This window comes from Sceloporus undulatus, chromosome 4, assembly GCF_019175285.1.
Source record: "Sceloporus undulatus isolate JIND9_A2432 ecotype Alabama chromosome 4, SceUnd_v1.1, whole genome shotgun sequence".
Lineage (NCBI taxonomy): Eukaryota > Metazoa > Chordata > Lepidosauria > Squamata > Phrynosomatidae > Sceloporus > Sceloporus undulatus.
The window spans coordinates 236877706-236885561 of record NC_056525.1 but is presented as its reverse complement, the minus strand read 5'-3'; the positions used below and the strand labels follow the sequence as shown (position 1 = coordinate 236885561).

Below are 7856 nucleotides of genomic sequence, written 5' to 3'. Positions count from 1 at the left end.
ACCAGCAAAAGGGCCCAAGCTCGACTGAGGCTTGCATCCTTCCGAGGAGGGAGCTAAAATGAGTACCCAGACTGTTGGGGGCAAATTAGCTTACTTGCTAATTAGCTTACTTGCTGTTCACCGCTATGATCTTTGGAATAGCGGTATATAAATAAAACATATTATTATTATTATTATTATTATTATTATTATTATTTATGGTGTAGGAACCTGCCCCTATTCATTTCATGTAATTTTTGCCCCTCTTACCAAATTCTCTGTTAAAGAGATAATGCTCAGGAACATGTCTGCTTTGTTATGTGAGGGATACCAGAATAGTGTCGGGGTTTGAATGTTGGACTATGACTCTGAAGACTAGGATTTGATTCCTAGTTTGGCCATGAAACACACTGGGTAACCTTGGGTAAGTCACACTCATCTTCAGAAGAAGACAATGGCAAACTGCCTCTGGACATCTCTTGCCAAAAAATCCCCTGATAGGTTTGTCTTGGGGTCACCATAAACTGGAAATGACTTGAAGGCACACAACAACAACAACAACAACAACTTGGCATATTCTTCTCTCTCTCTGTTTGCCCATTCCTTCCCAAAAGGCTTCTGCAGAGAAAGATGTACTGATTAATTTCAGAGATCCAAACTGATGATTTTGCAGAAGGCTTCTAAAATTTGGCTATGAGGTACATAGACCTCTCTGATCTAAAGTTTCCTTTCCCAACACTGTAAAAAAAAAAAAAAAAAAACCCATTGCTAAACCAAATAGAAATAAATGCAGCAACAGTGAAACTGATTAAAAATGGGGGGAGGGAGGGGGAGGATTTTCTTTATATGTGTGTGTGCACACACATGTGTGTAACTTTGACAGTTAAACCCCAATTCCATATAGTAACAGAAATTGCCCTATTTTGTCCATCTTCCCCATTTCAGTCATATAAAGAGCTATAAAGAAAGACAAGGGCGGAATAACCTCTAAATAAAAGATGAGGTAATTTTGGAGGCACATTAGAGTTTTATGTGTATTATGGCTTCACGGCTTTTTCTTTTTTCTTTTTTTTTCTAAAAAAAAAAAAGAGGGGAAAAAGATATAAACAGGCCCATGGAGGGCTGCTTGTGTCTCCAATCTAGGAGCTGTCACTCGGCGTTTTCCACTTTATGGCAACTCTCATAAAATGTGAGCATTGGGGATGCAAATGGCAAAAGGGAACGTCACGCCTAGCAGTGCAGACTGAGAAATAAGGTAGTAGAGGAAGGGGAGACTGAGAAAGAGGATAGTTTGTTTCTTTGGCAAGTGTGGTTCTAACCAGTATATTATTATGTATGAATAATGCAACCCAATTAAAGATGATCAAGACAGTGTTGAGGATGGAATGGCTAGAATTTTTTAAAAAGAAAAAGAACAAAAAACTTTAGGTTGTGTAAAAAAACACCCCTGGAAAATCCACTGTTCTCCTGTTGGGATGTAGAAGGGAAATGATATAAACAGAGGTGGGTAATCAATCAATCAATCAATCAATCAATCCATCAATCAACTATTTTATATATATCCTGCCTTTCCCCCCAAAAGGGGGGCACAAAGTGGCTTACAGAATAAAAAGAGATCCAAGAAAAACACATATAGCTAAAAATATACAAAAGAAATGATTAAAACAATATTAAACTGTCTATGAAATTTATTTATTTATTTACTTACTTACTTACTATCCTGCCTTTCTCCCAGCACAGGTTTCAAGGCAACTTTTGTTGTCTGATGTTAACCAGCCTCGAGTCAACCGTTTAAAAACACAGTACAGCTAAAAACCCAAACTAACCCTGGCAAATATAAAAGTTCAAGCATTGTAGATTTGATGGTGCTATATAAATAAATGACAACGCTATAAAAAAGTTTAGAAACAGATGGAAAAAAGTACAAAACTAAAACATAAAGCCCATTATATAAAAGAACCAGTTCCCAAACACCTGCTAGAATCGAAAAGCCTCTTTTTGACGAACTTCAGAGAAGGAGATCCCATCACCCCTCAAAGCAATTGGTTCTATTGCCAAACCGCTCTCACTGTCAAGGCATTCCTTCTAATGTTCAGTCAACATCTACTCTTCTGTAACTTAACACAGAATGAAGGAGCATCCACAGAGAATGCTTTGACCTGTGCTCCCACCAAACATGCTTGTGAAAATGGTGGGACTGAAAGAAGTGCCTCCCTCAATGATCTCAAAGTTCAGGCAGGGTTGTATGGAAAGATATAAGTGTATCTTCAGGTGGCCCAGACCTGAACTGTAGAGGGCTTTTAAAGCTATAACCTTAAAGTGTGCCTGGAAATTGACCATCAACCTTTCGCTCTCCAGATGCTGACTCCAGGTATCACCAATCCAGGCCAGTAAGATCAGTGGTCAGTAGTCAAGGATGATAGGAACTGTAGTTCAGCAACAGCTGGAGAGTCCCTAATATATTTTTGGGATGGCAAGTTTGCAGATCAGTTTTCCCTTTCTGGTATTCACTTCAGGTTGATTTTATTGCAATGAACTTCACCTCTGGCATATACTTCTTTATGTTACTTTGGAAATAAAAAGAGGAAATAATGTAGAAACAACTCTGGAAATGTAGCTTCCTACACTTAAGCTTCCTACACTTTTCCCCCCCTAAAAAGAACATATTTTTTGGAATTGCTTTTGATAAAATAATGTGCAGAGCAGTCATGCTCCTTGCTCTAAAGGAGAATTGTGCTTCCAAGAGTACAATTCTCCTTGTTATATGGCTGTTTTTCACATCATAGTGCTGAATTTTGGTGGCAGGGGGGCCTACAAAAATAGGCAAGGCAGTTTTGCATGTGACTTGTGGCACAAGTGTTACCCACACGTGCCTTAGAAGTTGTATGGAATAAAAGTGAGATAAGCAGGCAGGACTAAAATTTGATAGGAAGCAAAATAGGATTGATGAAAGAGTCAGATCGGGTCCACCTACCCACCCACCCATTGCATAGATAGGAATGTACACATGTCATGGGTATGATGGGCAAATAATTTGCTGTCTACACAAGTTTTCAACTTCTGTTTCCAAAATATGGTGTAAGAATGACAGGGAGAGGTCCCACATTTCGTTCCTGTATTAAGACAGCTGTGTAAATGTGTAGACCAATACTGGGACTGATCAAGGTTCCCCTTTCCTTTTATACAGTGATATACTGGAGAAAGGACTCACAGGGCTGAAACTCTGTTGTTATTGTTGTTGTTGTTGTTGTTGTTGTTGTTGTTGTTATTAGGGACAGTAGTATCTTTTACTACCCTCCAGGCTTCCAAGTTGCCTTTGAGCTTTGTTGCAGTTAAATTCAAAGTGATTCATTTCACTTCAGCTACTACAAGGATTACAGCCACTAGCATCACTAGCAGGCTGCAGGGGGGTATGCATCACACCAGGTGACACCATCAGAGGGGTTGACACCAAAATGACTCTCTATAAAAATGGGTTGGTGTCACCCGGTACGGTAACTCTTGGTTTCACCCTCATGGAGCTCTTCATCCCTGCTCCCTAGTCATTTGCCCCTAATGCAGGGCAGCAGCCATCTCTGGCAGTCATGTTGCAATTCTTCAGTTCATGGTGATCTTTTTTCTTTTCCTGCCCATAAAGGGAAAGGTGCATAGATGGCAGCTGAATGGGAGAGAGAAGTAGATAGTGTCTGGGCACGTGACCTGCTAATTGTCAATTGCTTGGGGATGATTTCAGTGTTGGTTGAAAATACAGGGAGTCCTTAAACCTTGAAAATTTCATTTTTATAGACAGCTATTTTGGTATCAACCCCTCTGATAGTGTCACCTGGTGTGATACATACCCTCCTGCAGCCTGCTAGTGATGCTAGTGGCTGCAATCCTTGTAGTAGCTGAAGCAAAATGAATCTTCTCATATTGCTGTGAAACTTCCCTGCTGTAATCAGAGTATTTTGCACAGAGAATGAGCATTTTGAATAAGCATTACTTTCACCGTGGAGTTGGAAATGACTAGGTCTGGTATCATCATCATCATCATCATCATCATCATCATCATCATCATCATCTTATATTCTTCCTTTCTCCCTATATAGGGATTCAAGGTGGCACATCAACACAGCTGAAATATGGATCAACACAGCAGAAATGGTCACTGGTGGCTCCTATATCATTGGTGCATTTTGTCTTGCTAATAAAACTTAAATATTGTTTTCACGTCCTGGAGTACCCACATGGCCAAAATTTCCCTCCAGTACCACCTGAACTGAAAACAGCCACATCTTGACAAAATGCAGGCTTGTGACTAACATCACCATATTTTTTTAATCTCCTGTATAATTTTTATTGTCTTTGCCTGATTAAGAAGCCAGTGGAATTTTGAAAGCTTGCAACATATATTTTATGCATTTTGGCTGGCCAAAATAAGGGTCTGTTTTGTGGATTTTGGATGTTATTGTACTTTTGCTATATGGCCAACATGGCTGCCCTTGGATATAAGTCAACAGTGTGAAACAGTGGCTAAAAAGCCAGTGCAGGTCTGGGCTGCATCAACGGAAGTATAGTGTTCCAATTGCAGGAAATAGTAGCACCACTCTATTCTGCTTTGGCCCTATCTCACCAGGAATAATTTATTTATTTTTATTTTATTAGAGTACTTATATCCCACCCTTCAGCCCTAAAGGCTATCAGAGCAGCTTATAATTATTATTTTTTCAGTTCTGGGCAACACAGTTCAAGAGGGATATTGACTTGGAGAAGAGAAGACTGAGAGGTGATAGCCATCTTTAAATATCTGAAAGAATGTCGTGTAGAAGATGGAACAAATTTGTTTTCTGCTATACAGGAGACTAGAACATGAACTAATGGATTCAAATTACAGGAAAAGGGATTCCACCTAACCCTTAGGACTAGGAGGTCCTTTTGTTTGACAGTGGAATAGAGTGCCTTAGAGGATGATAGACTCCCCTTTGGAAATCTGTAAGCAGAAGTGGAATGGCCACTTATTAGGAGTGCTTTAGTTGTGTATTCCTCCTGCATGGCAGAAGGCTGGACTAGATTACCCTTGCAGCCTTTTCCAAGTCAAAAATTCTATGATTCCTCATTCCTCATTCCTTGTATATCATGTCTTAAACTTAGATTGTAAGCCTGAGGGCAGGAACTGTCATACTGCTTATCTTGTAAGTTGCTTTCAAAACCTTTCCAGCTAAAGGGCAGAGGATAAATGCTTTAAATTAAAAAAAATAAATGGAAATTCTAGATATGTATATGTAATCTTGATAGGTTATCAGTCTGGCCAAAAATCAATAAATTAACAATGGTAAATCTAACAAGCAGAGCAGAACAGTTTATGTACGTAGTAACATTGTTCACTGATCTTATCAATGGAGTTTATCAGACACGAGTTTTTGGCTATTTTCCCTGCCTATCACGCAATGTTTGCACCACCAAAATTGCGCAATAATGTGATAGCGCGATGTTCTTCCAGATGCCATTCATTTCTATGGGAGCCCATTGTGCAACGCTCCCACAGTTTTAGCGTAATTCCTCCCCTTTTTGGGCACTACGGGAAAAAGGGAAATCAGGCCTTTGTCTCTTGTTACCCTTGCGAATACGTTGCGAAATGGTTTGGTGTGGTAGGCAGCAACACAAAGCGACGCAAATATTACTGATTGAAAAGTTTCCATGATGCTGAGCTGCTTTTTCACCCCATTCCCTTCCGGTGGCCTTCCTTTTTCAGGATAACCCTGGGGGAGGGGGGGTGGGAGTTGGGGGTACGTACAACTAATGTATGCAAGGGATTCCCCCAAGGGCCATTCGGTGCAGCCCCTTCTTCAGTCCTGCAGGAACACGTAGGATCCTAGAAATTAAAGGGACCCCACAGGGGCTTCCACTCCAGCCACCTACTCTGTCCTGAAGGAATACATAGGAGGCTAGAAATTGAAGGGACCCCAAAGGGTCATCCATTCCAGCCCCTTATTATGTCCTGAGGGAAAACGTTGGAGGCTAGAAATTAAAGGGACCCTAAAGGGTCATCCATTCCAGCCCTGTTCCTCTGCCCTGCATGAACACCTAGCAGGCTAGAAACTGAAGGAGTCCCAAAGAGCCTTCCACTCCTGCCCCGTACTCTGTCCTGAAGGAATACATAGGAGGCTAGAAACTGGAAGGGGCTTCTCCCCTCTCCCCTCTCTCCCCCGGAAGCACAAAGGTCAGGATGCCACCAAAACCTCCAAGGAGCATGCGCAAATATGTTGATGCGAAATGTTCAAGACAAAAGGAAGGCGCTGCTGTAGTAAAAAGTTCCACTATGCATGGTTTCGCATCACGCAAATCGCAACTATTGCGCAATTGTAGCACTAACATAACGTTTTGGGGAATTGACAGAAAAGCAAGCAATGTGGTAGGACATCGCATTAAACGGTCATTTCACAACGCTTGTTTCACTTCCTTAGCGGAATTGAGGGTCCAAAAACTGGCGTCTGATAAACTCCAATGAGAGAATGTGTCTTTCAGAAAAAAGCAGGGTAGAAAAGGAAATAGCAATCAGTGCTTCCAAACACACAAGTGGCATTAAATGGCCAAGACAGGTTAAAAATGACAAGAGTACTGTTTTGGAAGACAAATTCTATGTGACAATTGGTACTGCAGATGCAGGCATCAGTATCAAGTGGTGAGACTGGTGCTGTGGAGACAAAGCCAATGGCTGAAGGGTTTTGGAAGACAAAGTTTCTTGCTGCAAAGAGAGATCCTGGGTGGGCCCCTCCAGACCACTTCATAGTTTACCAGGCTACCTGTTGGCAGAATTTCCCACCCAGCCAAATCTAAAAAGAAAAAAATAATAATTCAAATAAGAGGGAAGTACTGATCAGTCAAAAGTCAAATCAGGGAACAAGGATTCATTTTAGTAGGTCTGGAGATCCTTGAGAGCGAGACTGTGTTCCATAGTCAAGCAGTAGCAAATGCTGACTTCCATGTCAGAGCTGTGGAGAATCCACTGCAAGTTTCATTCCAAACATACAAGGAGCTATCCACTGTGCTGAATCTATTTTGGGGCTAGGATCCAGCTTCTTGGATCTGGAGTAAAACCAGAAGTGGATCCACCAACCCATTGACATGGCTGCCACCACAACTAATGTATGGGGAAGGTGGCTGAAGCTCTCCCTGGCTCTTTTTTATTCCAGGTTGTGGTTGGAATTTTGTTGTGTCTTTTAGAGCATTTGTGTCTGAAGATCCAAAGTTGGCTGATCATTAGCTTGTCTATGTGAGCTAGAAGCATGATGGTCATCAAAATTCCTAAAAGTAGTTCTTTTATGTGTCGTTGTTATGAGCTTGTTGCAGCTGGTTTACAAGAAGTAATGAACATCTGCTCTCTGTCCTCTCTTTGCCGCTGTAATAAGACAAGGTGGTGGGGACAGCATTGGTTTGTTGGATTTTTTTTCATAGTTGCTAGGAGACTAACATTACTAATTTGGAAACCCAAAATACAGCAGACCTATGAATTTGTGCACTATGGAAAGAAAGAGTCAAGTTACTATTTGGAAAAAATAATAATGGGCAAGTCACAAGCTATGGGACTTCTTATAACAACATCTGGAGTATTTCTACAGTGCATTTCCTACACCAGCCTTCCTCAAGCTGGTGCCGTTCCCATCCTTCAAACTACAGCTTCCGTCACCCTCACCCAATATGGTCAAGCTGGCCAGGGATGGTGGGAACTACAGACCAATACATTTTGGAAGCACCAGCCTAGGAAAGGCTAGCCTAGGCTTTCAAACTATTGAGCAAAGTATATTATCTCTGCAATCCTCACAACCACCCTGTAGAGTAGGCCATTTTTGTTTTGAATTAAAGCTGAATGTGTGTGTGTGTAACTGTTATTACAAAAA

The 7856-nt window shown here is 41.1% G+C and overlaps 1 long non-coding RNA gene across 1 annotated transcript in view; it reads left to right on the top strand.

Moving 5' to 3' along the window:
- Nucleotides 1-4364, top strand: part of LOC121928858 — an 11091-nt gene extending 6727 nt beyond the window's left edge. The window contains exon 3 of the long non-coding RNA XR_006103585.1: nt 4068-4364. This is a non-coding gene — a long non-coding RNA (uncharacterized LOC121928858). The remainder of the gene's footprint in view (nt 1-4067) is intronic.
- The last annotated feature ends 3492 nt before the right edge of the window (nt 4365-7856 follow it).